Source organism: Chamaea fasciata, unplaced genomic scaffold, assembly GCF_029207755.1.
Source record: "Chamaea fasciata isolate MVZ Bird 193981 ecotype frontalis unplaced genomic scaffold, bChaFas1.0.hap1 SCAF_2, whole genome shotgun sequence".
NCBI lineage: Eukaryota > Metazoa > Chordata > Aves > Passeriformes > Sylviidae > Chamaea > Chamaea fasciata.
Genome location: NW_027094087.1, coordinates 8,867,894 through 8,884,985, shown reverse-complemented (window position 1 = coordinate 8,884,985; position 17,092 = coordinate 8,867,894). Strand labels below are relative to the sequence as shown.

Genomic DNA, 17,092 nt, shown 5'->3' with positions numbered 1-17,092 from the left:
TCACTTTGGTTTTGATACTCCTGTAATTGAGCATCTTTCTCTTCTGTCACCTAACTTCAAGATAGATATATCTATATCTATCTATCTATCTATATTCATTACTGATTCAAGTTAGAGCCATGGGAAGCATAACTTAGCTGTGGGAAGAAAACCAAAACTTACCCCTTAGTAAACTAAAGGTAAATTGAAGGTTTAAGAGAGTAACGATCTAATACCATCCTAATTAAATTCGGGTTTTGGAAAGCTTCTGCTTTTCAGCTTTGATTTTTTTTCCTTAAAATTAAAAATAAAGGGTTTTTTTGGTTTGGTGTTTGTTTGTTTTTGTTTTGGTTTGGGTTTTGGGGTTTTTGTTTGGTTTTTTTTTGTTTGTTTGGGTTGGTTTTTTTTGTTTTTTTTTTTTTTTGGGGGGGGGAGAATTTTACCAGAAGAAACTAAGGTCAAATAATCTGGACTGTGTACAACCGTGCAATGTTTTTCCTTCTCCATTTTTGGTTTTGGCTTTGGCTTTGTTTGTTTGTCTTTGGTTGCTGTTTTTTGCTAGTGAATGAAACCAGGATTTCCTCTGGACTAGGGATGGAGCATAGATAAATGTCAGTATGCTTTTTTTTTTTTTTTCCTGGTAGTTTAGGAGTGAAGAAAGTTAATATCTGGGATGTTAGCAATCCATGGGAACTGGAAAATGTACCCCAAAAATTTGATTTTTTTCCATTAGAAAAATCCAGCTGTTTAATCTGAAGGCTGTTATCAAATTTGTTTTCTCCCCATATATCACAATCTCTTCTGCTGTTGCGAACTTTGAGGAACTTGAAAAAGGAATGAAGACTGAAAAGCTGCAGCACTAATGCTTGCTCCTTAGAGAGAGTAAAGGGCTTTATCAAACACAGACAGTGCGGAGGCTTAAGGTTTCTCTGGTCTCCTGGTACAGTGGTTTTGGATTTTTTTAGATCTCTACAAGTGAATGCAGGAGAAGGAGGGAGAGAACCCACATGAGTAGTTAACTGAAATCACAGAAGAATTACATAGGCTGCTGAATTATTTTTTAAAGTTTTTTAATAAGGTGAGACTGGGATCTCTTCACCCCATTAACTAGGAGGCAAATAATTAGTGAAAAGCAGGAAATCCACCAGAACAGCTCCACAACTCCTGAAAATAAAACTCTATATTAAGAGTCAGGCAGATAGGATGATACTTATTTCACCTCAAAACATGACCAAAGAAAGACAGATTTGAAATAATGTCGGAGAAGCCAATAATAATGCAATCTCCTTTGGGATGGTATTATCTGCAATGGAAAATTTGAAAACCTCTGAAGATTATGAAGTGAGAAGAACAATAGCTACCTGCTGCTATTCAGGAGAAATGAAAAAGCCATAACAATGCACATTATGCTGTCTTTGAATGGGATACATTCCCCATTTGGTGAAATCACTTTAGCCACTGATTCTTAATGCTGTGTGAAAGGAAGCTATTTGCTGCTTCTAAAGAAAGACTAAAACACACTATTTCTTCTAATATATCAATTATTACATTGGCAGACAAAAATATCAACTTCTTTTCTTCTGCCTTTCATTTTCTCCTGCCTGACCACGTGCAAAACTGGATTTTGTTTGGTTCATTATTATTAGTTCAATTCTGTAGTCATTAGCCATATAATCAACCTCTGTGCTCAAAATCTGTCCCCAAAAGTGAGTTCTATTGCTGACCCTTGTGGCCAGTAGGACTGCAAGTGCTTGAAGCAGTGCTGAAGTCTGCCTCTGTCTTGCTTTATTTTCCTCAAATGCAATATTCAAAGAGCATTGCCCCTGCCATTTTAGAGGACTGCTGCTTACCCAATCTATATCCCTCTGAACAGGAAGGCATTTATCAAAGCAGAGATGTCCTCTTTTCTCTGTGTTCAGCTAAGACTTCATTTTCCCTAATGCTTTATGGCAAGAATGTCACCCTGAGCTCACTTGGATCAAGAGGAGCTGAGCCTGGACCTTTTAAAGTCCACAGCCCTCACAGAGGGGCTGTGTCAAAGGGGCCCATGAGGACTCTGATGTGGCAGTAGGGAAGAAAGACAGAGCAGCTGAAGAGCCCTGCACCATTTTATCAGCATAGCCCACACAGGTCTGGCAGATCCTTCTATCTGAAATAAGTTCAGTGAGGTTGCTGCTCAAATAAGTGATAGTTATCTTAGTAAATCAGAGGCTCTGATCTATTACCTTCACAGAGTATGATCTCAAATGAAGGGAGGATAAGGTTAGTGATCCAATAACTTGGGAAAGCCCAAACCCTGACACTGACCCCACAAAGTGACCAGTAACCTCACCAAAGCCCCTACTGTGATATCAGTCTAACAACCCAGGACTAGCAGTATCTATAAAGCCCCAAACTTGAAATTGAGGCACCTTTGAATTTTGCCTCTAAAGTAGATCCAAAAGGCGTGCTTTATGTATCATCCCATAAATGTGATATGACCCTTACCTTCAAAGGGTGCATGCCTGGGGCTTTCCAGACTGTCTGCTTGTTATGGACATGATAACAGACAAATTTGCTGCTGCTCCTTCTGCTAGAACCACTTTAATGACATCTGAGTTAAAACATAAAAGTTTCTGGTGACCTGAAGCATGGGGAACTGGCACTGATAATTCACATTTCCTGTTGGTAATTTTGGGGAGACCTACAATATGGATTGGGTGTATACCACAGAACAGTGTCAGAACAGCACAAGAGGATGTTGCACTGGTTCTTTGGTAATGTAGATTTTCATGTTTCTTGGATCTGCTGCTACGTCCACGCAAGCTGCAGTAGATTTGGGACTTCTCACAGAAATGAAAAACTGCTCTTCTGTGATTAAACATGGAAGTTAGTGCAAGTGATCTTTCAGGTGACAGGATTGTAAGTCTGAAGAGGGCCAAAGAAGTGCCCTAGAAAGTTTTTCCATGATCTCCAGTAGGCAGGTTTATTGTTCTGGGAGTTGCACACTCTCCTTGGCAGTCTGAGATTGCAGCTTTGTAGCTGATGCCAGTATAGGTAGTTCCTCTGTTCTCGCTCTGGTCATTTTTTATTGCCCTTGTGGCTCAGGTTTTTCCTCCCACCTCTCTCCTCAGCTGCACAAAGTCTGTACTGTGGTGGGCTGAGCAGGAAACTGGATCACTTAAATCTGCTAATTGAAAGTACACTTTTGAAGAAAACAAGCAAACAAACAAAAAAGACTGTAATGTGCCCAAATCAGTTGTGACAGATGGCATCTGTTATCCCTGCCCTTGTTTCGTGTGCCTTTAAGAAGCCTGAGCAAGGTGAAGCTTCCAGAAAGACAGGGAAATTGTTCCTTTTGCTGGAGATGTGTTGTAGCTGCTCAGAAATGGGTGGCTTTGGCAGGGGGCCTGCAGAGCACAGTCAGATGCACCTACTTGAGACTGCTTGAGACTGCAGTGAGGATTAGAGAAATGTCAAAGGCTGTGAAAAGCGACTCTGCTTAGAAAGTCATCAACTTATTTAGGTCTAGAAACTAAGCAAGGGGGGAAATTTCATTTCTACTGCATTAACTTACTTGGTTTGAACTTGTTAAATTCAAAAATATCCTGTCATTTTTATTCTAGAAGTCCTGGGGCATTCTCGCTCTTTTTTTAAAAAACAAGTATGCATTTTAAAAAACATTTTAAGGAGAGAGACGAGGCCAGTGCAGGTCCCATCAGGCTGCAGCCAGATCTGTTATATTGAAACTACAGCCTTATTAAGTAGCCTGTATGCTTTATTCGTAGTCAAGGTCTATCAGATATTTACTGATAAGTTTTTCTCATCAAGTCTTTGCTGAAAATTTGTACCTTTGCATGAAAGTGTTTCTCTCTCCTAGAAGCTACACTTGGTTGTTGGCATTCCTCTTGCTCCTCTTTCTTGCCATTTGATCAGATGGTAGCTTTTATTTTTTGGGTGTCTCTTTTGCCTGATGTGAAGACATTTGGCTAAAATGGGCTTCAGGGAAGGGTTGGCTCTGTTAAAAGATACACTCCCAAGCCAAAAAAATCCCCAAACAGTATTTCTAAGACAGACAGAAGAACTTCTGCATAATAATGATGACTAATTTATTTTTTTTTTTAGCAAACCTACAGCATGGGTGATTTTATTATAAACCCTCTTCAGAAGAGAGTAGGGTAGAAGGTGAAGAGAGGCAGAGTTTAATCTTGCCTGAAATCCTGGAATTTTTTTAGGGCTTCCAGAGCGGAAGGAACTCAAATGATTCCGTGATTTTGTAAAATGTAAATATTGCTGTATACAGGTCTGAAGACAGCTTAAAAGTATGCCAATTAATCAGTATAAACTTCAGGCATATATACACAGGCACTGATGCTAGAGATAATCAGGCCTGTCCTTAAGGGGTGTTATCAGTGAACAAACTTCTACTAGAAGTTGCTATATAAAACACATACTGTATTGTATTTAGTTTAGGTATCTTTAGCCCTATGCATGCCTTAAATTTATAGACTCATATCTTGACATGGATAAAAATTTCATAGGAGGTCAAAAGAATATAGATTTGTTTGTTTGTTTGTTGTTTGAGGTTTTATTGCTGATGAGAAGTATTGAAATTAACTGGAATTTTTTGACAATTAAAAGACTGGTACTTTGAGGCTACCTACATTGCAGGAGGAATGATGAAAACAGGAACAACGCACTCTGGCAGTCCTTTGGCAGAGCAGAACAGTCTGCTAGTAAAGTAAGGATGGGATAAAAATGTGTTGTTTTCCACTTGTATTTTGCAGGTGATGTGTGGTGTTCTGTGTCTTGTTTCTTTCCTCCCCCATTCTCGCTTTGCAAGGAGAGGTAGAAGGGATGGTCTGCCACCGCCCAGAGATGCTGCTGATTATTGACCATACTGCTGCTAATTTATAGACCAAACTGCCCAGTTAAGAGTCTATTTTTTGGTTAAAAGCATCTTCTAAATTCATTCCTGTGAATTCCACTTCCAGAGGAATGTGTGATTCCTACTTGTCCAGCCACAGGCTGACTTCTGGCAGGCATTACTGACACTGAGTTGGTTTCATGCAGTAAAAGAGAGATGTTTCATGGCAATCGTGGTCCATCAACAGTTTTCGCAAGCAATAGACAGAAAAATTCCAATATCCCAGTTTATTCATGCAAGCTTATCTTCTTACATATTTTGTTTAATAAGAGCTTTGGGACTTTTACTGGTTTTACTCTATATTCCCTCATAATACAGTGTGGCAGGATTTATCAGAAGTTCCAGGCAGCACCCTGCTAGAAATAATTCATAGTAGTACTTCACACTTGGGAGTTCCTGCTTGCAGATTCCGAAACAACTTTTTACAAAGTGCTAATACCCACATGTTACTTGGAGAAAAGTGAAGAAAAAGAGGTTTATTGTGCAGTCACAGAATGTGCCAAGGCAAAAGCAAGGGGCAGTATCAACACCACCTGACTGGCGCTCTGCTGATCACTCTTGTTGGTTAAAATGCTGGTGGCATTTTCAGAACCCCTCCTCTCCTCCTGTCAGGGCTCAGTGCATTTCCAAATGTTGGATGGGGAGGGGAAAGCCTTGGAAATCCCTGCTTGCACCTTGCCATTTCCATTTCTTCTCATAATAACCCACAAAATAATCAAGCTACAACATGAGTAGGTAGAATACGTGGCTACTGACTGCTGCAACAGCCTGACCAATGAATTGATAGGATGTAGCTCACTAGGATGTAATTTCCAATAATCAAATATCTCCTGTTTACCTCCCTCTCGGTGATTTACAGTGTAACAGCTGCCCACCATATATCTGTGGGGAGCTCCTCTGCTCACCTTGGTTTTCAAGAGACTGCCCTGCACGATGATGAGCTTCAGAGAGGAATGACTGGTGCCACTAAACCCAGCCATCCATGTTCCCCATTGCATTACCTGGTCCCAGGGGAGGGTCTACACGCAGCAGGTGAATGCTGGTGGCAGAATCCACTTAGAGAAATGGCTATTGTTGGTCTGTTTATTTGCATACGGAGTACATGTAAAGGATCCCATTATTCCACTCCCTTATACTTTTCCCAACAATCCTACTCTGAGGACAGAACTATAAAAACAAGTCTTTAAAAAGGAGTGAAGTTACGGTAAGAACTTTGTTTATTCTTAAAAAAATAAAAGATTCATTTCATATTGTGTAAATAGCAATAAGTGAGGAGGTGAGAGAGACTAGAATTGAAATCAGAGAAAGTGATTATTTAATTTTGCAGAGCATTTCAATATTCTGCTTTTGCCGTTCTTTCTTTATTTGGTATAAAATATCTCATTTTAATTCTCTGGGAAAGAAAAGAGAAATGTGGACTCTGGGAGCACGCTATCACTAGCAGAGAAGGAGTCCACTTGATGTTTTTCCCCAGAGCACTGATTTAGTGAAGCCTCAGGAACAGCCACTCTGTCTTCCCAGTAGCCATTTGGTGAAATTCTCAAGGAATTATTTGCTGTCCAACAAACTCCCTTAGCACCATGGCAAAGTTGAAATATCATCTCTGCACCTCATTTAAAGTTCAGGAAAGCAGTAAATTCTGGTAAAAAAAAAAAAAAATCATTGTACAAACTTGCTACAAAAAAATATGGCTTTGTATGTTTTGTTAAGTTTTACAGCCAAAATAGTGCTGCTTTGCACTATTTTGCAAATAGACTTTTTAAATTGGTATTAGACTATATAAATTGGTATTAGTCACAAACTGCTTCCAGAGAAACAAGCCTGAGAGTGTATGACTGCTTTGGCTAAAAAAAATACATATATATATATATATATATATATATATTTACACACACACACACACACACACACACACACACACACACACACACACACACATATATATATATATATATATATATATATATATATATGTATATGTCTTTTGTAAGACCTCTATGCCATTCATACCAGTTCAAAGGATGTGTCAGGGTGAGAGTGGGTAATAGGAGTTAGGACTATGGAATGCAATTATTTTTTCTTTCTAGATCCTGACCTCCTGCAGGAAAATGGACAAATACTACAAAGTTGCTTTTGTTCCTCACTGCTTGGAGCAGGGGAAAAGACTTGAGAAGTGTGGACTTCATTTTTAACCAACACATAATCTTTTTTTGGGATATGAGGGAAGAAGCTTTCAGGTCCTGCAGGGAATTCAGGAAGAATACCCAGCTGATACCAAGCTGGCTTACCTCTAAGCCTCTAATTTCTAATGTGTGTGGAAAGCAGGAAGATTATGGTTTCAACAAAAGTTGCAGGCCTTTTCCTTCCCTATATCTCAGCTATTTTAGATGTTTCTCAGTGGCATGTGATTCAATTAATGTCATTCAATGAGGCAAGTTAACCCTTCCTTGCCAGGCCGAGTTCTGAGCTTTATTTCCAGTTTCTGGTTCTTGAGGGCTTTAAGAGACACTGTGAGAATTCTGCACATGTGTTGCTGATGTCCATTATTTGCAATAGGTGCTAGGGAAATAAAGTTCTTTTCCTGTGAGTCTGTGCTCTTTCTTGTTGGTCCTCTTATTCACTGCTATTAAGCAGACAGGTACCTTGTATTTCTAACAGAACTTACTAGTTTAATTTAAAAGCCTTGGTTTGTTTTTCTTACTTCCATTGATGTTGTCACTGTAGCTCTGGGGAGAGTGTTTGCTACATGCCCCACATGCCCCAGAAAAGTTTACACAACAACAACAGCTATATTTACCTTTACTGTGTAAATAGAGCTCTTTATTCTTTAATAAATGGAATATGAACAAAGCTTTGGACTACAGAGAAATTTACTCTGCATAATAAAATTTTTTCAGGTAAGTCAAAGCAGGCATGAAATAGAATGTGAGTATGGGCTTCAACCCTTTTCCTAGATACCTTTTTACTGAACTCAGGCTGTGAATGAAAGACATTTTGCAAGGCACTGAAGGAATGACAAAGTAGGGCTGCTCATCACAGCTGGCAGGCATAGATATTCCAGCCTGGAGATGTCTTGGCTCTCTTGAAGGCCATTTGGTTCTTTCTTAACAGGGAAAAAAACCCAAAATTTTGGAGCTGTGTATTAGAGGGAGCAAAGCTGTAGAAGGTGCAATTTCCAGGTCAAGAGTCCTACAAGCATCATGCGAGTGCTTTGAGCCTTAAAATTTGGAATTTCAACCTGTTTTGTAGTTCCAAGTGGAGAGCTGCTGAGCTCTCCCTATGTGGTGAGACTGCAGCAAATATTAGCAAAGACTTGCAGTACACAATTGCATTTCAGGTAAAAAAGTATAAATAGAAATAATAGTAACTGTGAATATCAGTTTGTTACATGATATTAAAATTATAGGATGTACTGCTTTGTCATTATGTCAGCATTCCTGACTTCCACAATTTTCTGTGGCACTATTAGCCAGGAGTGGTTACCTCTCATCATTACCTGCTATCACTACCCAATATTGCCTGTGTTAACTGTGTAACAGAATCACACCTGGTAAGGAGCAGATGAGCTGACCTGCAAGATTTGCAGGGTATTGAATTAGTGTTTATTTAATTTTATTTTCATCTTTATACAGCCAGCTGTGTGGCCACATCCATTTACTTAATTAGTGAGATGATTTTTAACCTGTGGTCGCTAACTATACACTGTAGCCTAGCTTTTACCACTTTTACCAGGATAGTGGTTGCTTGCTCTTCTCACTGTAATTATAATTAACTTTGGTCTGAAGTCTGATGTGAGTCAAGCAGAATTTGAATATAAAGATGAGAAACTGTTATTCTGAGAGCTAGCCAGATTTGAGAGTGAGAACATGCAGTTGGGTTCCTCACTCAGCATCTAAGCGTGTAATGACTTTGTCCTGTGGCAGCAGTGTGGAGAATCACTTTTATAGGGGTTGCAAGTATACTACTTGTGAGATACGGGGGTTTTTTTGTTTGGTTTTTTTTTTTTTTTTTTTTTTCCTCCTGAGGAAGAAATAGAGGTTATTCTGCAATCTGCAGGAGATGCAAAACTTTACCAGCCAAACCCAGGAGGTTCTGTTGATCCAGGAACTTGATCTGAAGGAGGGTAATTTTCAGCCAGCAGCAGGAGTGTTTGGGAAGGTGCTTCCAGCTGGCAGCTAATTAGATGCTGCTGAGCCTGCAAGGGCCTCAAGATGGCAAATACCACACATCTCATGTCACCAGCACACTCCAGCAGTCCCATCACATGCTCCTGCTCCTCGAAGGGCTCTCTCACATCTGCTTGAGCTGTGGGAATGCTGAAGGCATTTTCCTTCAGCTGTGCTTTTCAGTCTCGAGTACCAGGTGTGGGCCCTCTTACACTCACTGCTGTTGCCTCCTATTTTATTGCTTCCCCTGCTGGGTTAGGATGGCTTAGAAAGAGCTGCTCGGTGGGAGAAGACAACATTGCTGCAGGGATTTTGTGTATGGGGGTGTGGGAGCTTACCAAGTGATGCTCATGAAGGGAGAAATACCTGACATACCCCGCTGTGCCTGTGCTGCTGGATCCTGAGGCACCAGCAAGCTCAAACATGATTTATGCTGCGTGTCCACACTGCCGATTCTAAGATGTCAGTGGCCTGTGGCTTCTGATGTCAAGGATCCTGGAAAGAGCTTGGGCTGAGCTCTCTGCTGAACACTGGGAAACCCAAAATTGCTGGATTGCAGAGAGCGGGATCACAACACAAGTGTCCACAGGCACTTGTTCTTAATCGAGCCTTGATGAGTGGTGGGGTGTGCTTGAGGTTGTGCTGCCCCAGCCCTTCCTCTTGCTCTCCATGAAAGCTCAGCTGAAGCCAGAAACTGAGTCTTGCCATGCCTGAGCAACCCAGAAGGAAAGGCAGCTTGGGCATAGTTTCAAAATGCATTTTGGGATAATCTTATGAAGATTATTGTTTTGAAAGAGGAGAGTTAAGAAGACACAGCTGAATAGAAGTTAAAATTTTAAATTAAAAAAAAAAAAAAAAAAAAAAAAAGAATTTGTGACACATGTTACCAGAACTGTGTGGTTTGAGTTTAGAAGTTAATATGGGACAGACAAAGTGAGAACTTCAGCTAAGCAGCTCTCAGGCTGCAGACACCTCTTGCTTAGTCTCAACTTGGAGTTGCAGTAGGCACTAGTGGAGATATAAGGCTGTTTTAATCTTGAAGCCCAACTGCATATTTAGAAGTCTGACCTAACTTTTAAAATGCAACTCCCTACAACCAGTTGTATTTTGCATACTAATAACACCTGCAAACATTTCAAGTAACAGGTTTGAAGTAGCTTTCTTCATTACTTGAACAGCTCTGAAGATAGTCAAATGGTATTATAAATTCATCCTACAAATTATTCAAGATTCTCCTTGTCAAATATCTTGCAGTGGTCTTCATGCAATTTTTTAAAATTCTTCATTGGCCAGCTCTATCTTGTTTGGTGGCTCAGCTTTTTCAGAAGCATTGAGAGAGAGCAGCTCTGTGCAAACATCCATGGCCATCATAACCATTCAGTTTACAGCCAGCCAGCGCCTGTGAAAACTGCAGATTAAAGACAATCTGTTCTTGCATAGCTGCAGCAGCAGGAATTGACTCCAGAGGTGGTTGAGCAGCTCTAAACAATACTAAACTGTAATGGATTTGTTTTGCTGAAAAGAGGTGAAGGCTCAGAGCTGCATCTACGCAGGACATCCACGGAGCAGAAACTTGTGGGAATACCATGAATTACCCAGGGACAGAGTGGGATTAGTGTGTGTTTGCTTCTTTAGTACTGCCTCATTTATCACACAAAAACAGTTATTATTTGAGCTGGTTTGAGAATACACTGTATGCATTTTCCATGGGTATTTTCTGTGAATTGGCTTTTGTGAAGTCCAGATACTTTTTTTTTTACTAAACCCTTTTGAATATTAAATGTTTTACAAGTGTCCTTCTTTTTCTTGCCTTGCACAACCACTAGTCTTAAATTTTGGGCTTTTTCTGGTGAGGTTATTACGTTTTACAAGGTTAATTCTGCAAGATTATTTTCTTCATTGGCTGTATGAGAGGAAATAGCACTATAGTTTTTAAATGAGATACATTCGAACTTTCTGTGCATTTCAGGTTCAACCTAATGTTTTCTTTAATGACATTAAATATAAACAATAGCTAAAGCATAATTTTATTTAATTTTAGGGGATTTTTTTTTCTTCCTGTTTTAGGAGGGCGGGGTTTAGTTGTTTAGGCAAGTATGTTTCCAGCTCTGTGAACTGAGTTGAAAAAGAAAAAAAATCATCGTCCTTTGGAAAAAGAGGTAACTGTCCCTCTTTCTGCAAAGGTTGGGACAACAGCAGGGGAAAACTGGGCCCTTGTGGCTTAGAATTATTGTGACCTCATTGGCAGGAGAAGCTGGGGACAACAGCTCCTATTCCCACCATTTGTAGACAGCAGTGGGAAAAGAGACTCCCAAAACCTAGCAGTGTTCCCTATATTTCAGGTGGAAAGGAACAAATTCTCCTCCTAAAAGGCGGCTTGTGGTGAAAAAAAAAAAAAAAAAAAAAAAAAAAAAAAAAAAAAAAAAAAAGGAAAAAGATATGCATTTTGAGAACCTCATAACAGCTAAAATTAAAATTAATAGGATATGGGTTTGTCTTGTTATATGATTTCTAGCAGCTTTATAACAAGCCTCTTAGAACTGTACATGAAAAAGACCTAGACAGTCTACAAGTTAATTAAACTTTGCTCTAGATTCTAACTTAACAGAGAAAAAAGCAGCTAGATTTTTCCTAATTAAACATCATTTTCACATTTTACTTATGCAAACCACATTATCATATGTAAGCAGCTGAGACTCTTTCCCTAACTCAAAATATTAAAATTTGAAGTATAGAAATGTTTTAACTTAGTAAGACTAAATCCCAATCCATTCATAGAGTTAAGTTAATAATTAAGAAATTCCAGGCATTTAACATTATTAGGAGTCAGATACAGCAAAAGCTTTAGTATTTGAAGAATGTTTAGAAGACAAGTGACTATGTTGTTCTTCCATAAATATTTTAACAGTACATCATGGATTCTTTTTCCTGATATTATAATTTTCTACGTAAGAGAAAATAATTTGTGAGGATTTATATCAGGCATGTATATGATGCTAGTTTTATCAGTCTGATTCAACTTGTTTAACACTTGTGCTGTTACATAGCTATGGCCATAAGCAAGTCTAACTAGCATTTTTTTTTTCTGCTGGGATTTGTTCCACTTAATTATTTTGTACTTCAGTGCAGAGAAAAGGAAAGGTGTCTCCATAAAGCAGACATTACAAATAGATTATGGGGCTGTAATGTAAAACCTCTTTATAGCCAGATTTCATTCACTACTAATCAAAAAGAGATTGTGTGGAAAGAGTGTTTTTAATTCCCTATATCTAGTGGACTTCATTTCATTCTAACTTTGGTGTAAATGGCAAGCTGCTGGCTTTTTTTTCCCATTGGAAAAAGCAGGTACAAATGAACAGAGAGAAATCAGCTGCCGGTAAAACTGGTATTTCGAAGAAGAGAAAAGCCCATTATGTTTAGCAGATCATTGTGAGAAGTCAAAGCTCTCCATTAGACAGCTTCCACTAATCCTCACCATTTTTAAAACTCTGAGCAGAAGTTCAGCAGGGAGTAGATATCAAATATCTACTATCAGTAGATATTAGTAGATATAGTAGTTATCAGTAGATAGTAGATAGAGTAGATATTCGTGCCTTTACTAGGCAGCTTTATCATTGCACCCCTGACCTCAGGCTAGGGAAATAATTGGAGGAAGAACAGAAAAGCTGCAAGAAACTTTGGTTCACGCAAATGCCTCAAAGTTTTTCCCTTAGAAGTGTGGCCTCAGCACATCTTTACATATCCCACCCTCCAGCTGAGTAATCCCACTCAGCTCCCATCCTTAGCCACTCCAGAGCCTGTGGCTTGAGCCCTGCTGTCAGTGGCAATGCCTGCGGGGAGCCGAGCACGGGGACAGAGTGTTTTTTCTCCACCACCCACGTTGCTGAGCAGATGGGTTGCTTTATTTCCCATCCATTGGCACAAAGAGTTCTTGCAGCTCTGGCTAAGGCAGCATTCACTCCCAAGCTCAGCAATGCCTGCAGTAACCCCCAATTCCAGAGGAGGAAAGAAAGATCCACAATCAGTAATACCTGAGATGGGTGGATATGGCAACGAACCCTTATCTTGCTAAAATGAGCACTGAAATAAACTGCTAGATGGATATGTTGCAGCTGGAGATACAGTGAGCTGTAGCAATTCGGGTAGATGGTGAACTGTGGGGCTTTTCAGTTCATCTCCACACATGGTAGGTAATTGCTTCATTCCCAATCTTTGTTCAGATAGCCACTGAGGGAATCGATAGTGAGCCTAGCCCGCAGGTGAAGTGTGTTCACCTTTAAAACATATTTTAAGTGTAGCGGCTGCAAAGTGCTTCAGTGCACAATAACATTTTCCCTGGGTGTCAAAACCAAGTGACTGAAAAGCAGGATAGGCATTGCCAAGGACAAAGGTAACGTTGTATTACTTACATTTCTGGCGTGTTGCCATTTTTTCATTTGCAGCGTTCAGGGGAGTAGAGATATAGCTCTGCATATTTAAATGCAGAACACGTTAAAATGCAGGCTAAAGAGAGCTACTCCATGCTTATTAAATATAACTGGGTTTTTGAAACGTATTTATTGTGAAATGTGTGAGAACATTATTAAGAAGTATCCATTTGTATGCCACGGGTAATTAACACTAATTATCTTCTTAGTGGTCAGTTGAAATTTGGCTGACATAAAGAAGAAATTTCACACACATTTGAATTAAAAACTAATTAAAACACATTTTGAAAACGACCCAATTTGACATACAGTTATATCTGTCAGAAAATACCAAGGTGTGCCTAAGTTATCTAGGTTTAAGGAGATACTACCTGTTCAATAATGCTTGGTTTAATAAAAATAACTAAAAAACCCTATAGTGTCATACTAGGAAAACATAGTTCTGCTAACCAAAAAAAAAAAAAAAAAAAAAAAAAAAATCAGCTGGGAAACCTTCATGAAATAACCTAATTTTATTCTATTTGAGAAAGGCCCCAGCATTTAAAAAAAACAAAAACCAGTCATAGAACAAACCTTACTGCATGACTCAGGAATCTTCCTGAGAGTTTAATTCTCACTGTTTCACATAAATGCTGGCTCCTCTTGTGCCTGGACAGCAATGCTTGATATCAACAGTGGAGAAATGCAGTTTTGATCCCCTGGTAGGTCTTGCTGGTCCATATTTCCAGTGTCCAAGCAAATTGCCTAATTTGGGTGACCTCGGGATTTTTACCTCTTCATCCTCTAAGAGCTTGGGATCTGTCAGGTGACTGAGATCTCCCTTCATGTACCTGAACCAAGTCTGATGGTTTCTCCAGAATCCATGAAGACAGGGAAATAGGAACTGACTTAGAGACTGCCTTGGCCTTTACCCAGGGACATAATGGATAAAGTGGATGTTGGACTCTGATGGGATATCAGTTAATTGCTCAAAGTCTACTGAATCTGTATTGGGGTTGTCAGAATCTGTCTCCTAGTGAGTGAAATTTTTAGTAGAATGGATTTTATTTTATATTTTAGCACCTTCTAAGTCAGGGTAGTTCAGTAATGTTACGTAGAAATGCTCAATTCTAAAAGATCTAAAACCAAAACTGATTTACAGAACTATCCATTTTCCCAGCTCTGATTAAGGGAACACATCCAATTACATGAGTATATTATTAATGTTCATCTGTAGTGTAGTAGAATTAAAATTGCAATGTCTCCCAATCACGGTCTAAACCACACAGTAATCAAGCATGAATTTAGCAAGTTCATTTTTCCATTATGCTGTTTTCAACACAAAGTTACCATATTAGCATATGGTACCATAACATTGCAGTTCAGACTAGAAGAAAGAAATTCTTTACTGTGAGAGGCTGTGGGTGCTCCACCCCTGGGTATATTCAAAGGTGGGATTTGGCCTGGGCTTGGACCAACCTGATCTTGTTGAAGATGTCCCTGCTCATTGCAGGGAGGTGGGACTATGGAGCTCAGCTTTGAGATGCCATTATTCCTGCACTTATCTTTAATCAGGTTTAAAACAGAAGGTAACAGAATGTGACTGAAAGCCCCCAAACAGTAGCATTTGCTGAAATGAAGAGTAGAAACCGCATATTTTAAAAGCTCACTATTACAAACTTTTAATGCTTCTAATTCTCTCTCCCTCTTGACTCTTGCCCCAATGGACCATATCAAAACAGGCCTATCCTTATGCCACTGTGCTGAGTTCAAATCTACAACACAGTGTCCAGGAGCCTAACTCTGCTGAATTCAAGTTATTGTTTTGTGCCACTGTATTTAAAGATCAAATTAGACGGGATAAAGAAAGGTAAGTTTGCTTGGTTGGTTGGGGTTTTTTTCCCTCTGTTTCTGTGTGTCAAAGAAAATTTCTTTATAAAAAGAGTCACTGAAAATAGCAAAAATGTTTAAATGGTTTATCTTTGAAAAAAACCCAAATAGTGTCCTTTGCACTGTGCCAAGGTTTAAAAGCAATTATTTCTCATTATATAACCTTTCCCCCCTTTTGTACTTAACTCAATCAACCTTCTTCTTTTTTCACTTCAGTCATCTAGTTAAAAATAGGCAAAACTGTGCAAAGAATCCATCCTCTGTGTGTCATTCATGCCTTTATGGTATGCATTGCAATGGTAATTTTACCTCCTATAAGGCTTTTGGGTTTAGCTAACATTAACTACGCTTCAAAATACTTTCAGTGCTAGTAATACAGGCCGTCCTTACATAAGCAATCTGCTCATTTGTGAGGGTTTTATTTTTTTTTTTTTTACAATTTTGTGATAATATAGGTCTGTTTTTCTCCGACTCGCTCATCTGCACTTGCGTTATGCCACCACTGAGGAGTATTTTCCTTAGCAGCAACCATGCACAACGGAGAGGTATGGTCACAATTCAGAAGATATGAGGCAAGAAACATTACCCTCAAATAGAATCTTTGGCTAAAATCCAGTACAAAGCTCAGCCTGCAATGCTTTATTAAAAAAAAAAAAATAAATAAAATAAAAAAAAAAAAAAGGAAAACAACAAAACCCAACGAAACACTTAAAGAATGATTTTTTTTTTATTTAATGGACTAAATTCACTCTACTGAAAAGAAAAAGAAAATCTCTGTTTTCACTTCTACATTGTACCATGACTGTTCCCTTGAAGTTTATTCTCTGTGTCACTTGCTAATGTTGCTTTAAAAAAACCCAAACACGGGCAGGTGCTAAACCATTAAATGCTAAGTGAAGACATGCCAGATTGCATAACTAATGGTAATGTAAATTGAAAATAATAAGTTAGGGAATGTAATTTTATATTTTAAGCCTTTGCAAAAGCAAACTTTGACTTACTAAACACTAATGAGTACTTATGGACTCATATATTGTTCAGTATTTTTACAACCATGAATATGCATCATGAACTACATAGAAGACCTTATGGGTATTTCATTGGAAAAGAGTAGCTAGATGTTTAAACTTCTGTAAATAAAACCTTTTTTTTTTTGTCTTTGCCTTTTCTTTATCATTAAACCCACATTAATGTCCAATATTTTGATAGAATAAGGTGAAACAGTTCAAGCAACACATTGTCTGGAGTTTTTCATACTGTTTTCTGAAATTAACTTTTTAAGGTGCTAAAGTCATTTGAGTTGGTTTGTTTGTTTTCAAAGGAGGCAGGCAGAACTGTCCTGCTGCTCCTGAGATGTAATGGCAATTGTTCCCCACTCTGACTGTGAGCCCAAACCATTTTTCTTGTGGCAATGGGATCTCCTCCCATTCTGGGGTCACTGGAGCTATGTGAACATATCATGCCATATCTGACCTTTTTCTTATAAATCCTTCTATGTCAGGTGGCTGTAGTACTCATGCCGTATTTGGAAACACTTTGTTAAGGGCTGGAGATGCTCACTGAATTATGAGCTGGAAGTCCAAGCTCCTGTAGGAAGGCCATGAGCCCAAAGTAACCAAAGTGTGACCTTTTTATTCGACACCAGCTGCGACTGAGAATTAAATTGTAGAGGAAAATGGTGGGAGAAGCAGAATAAATGGGTCGTCCCCATTTGCTCCATCAGTAGCCAAGAATTCTTCCATTTA

The 17,092-nt window shown here is 39.0% G+C and overlaps 1 long non-coding RNA gene across 1 annotated transcript; it reads left to right on the top strand.

Moving 5' to 3' along the window:
• The first annotated feature begins 13,344 nt into the window (after positions 1-13,344).
• On the top strand, positions 13,345-16,645 carry LOC136285802 (uncharacterized). The gene is made up of 3 exons (XR_010719537.1): positions 13,345-13,441; positions 15,200-15,327; positions 15,803-16,645. It is a non-coding gene; the product is annotated as an uncharacterized lncRNA (long non-coding RNA).
• The last annotated feature ends 447 nt before the right edge of the window (positions 16,646-17,092 follow it).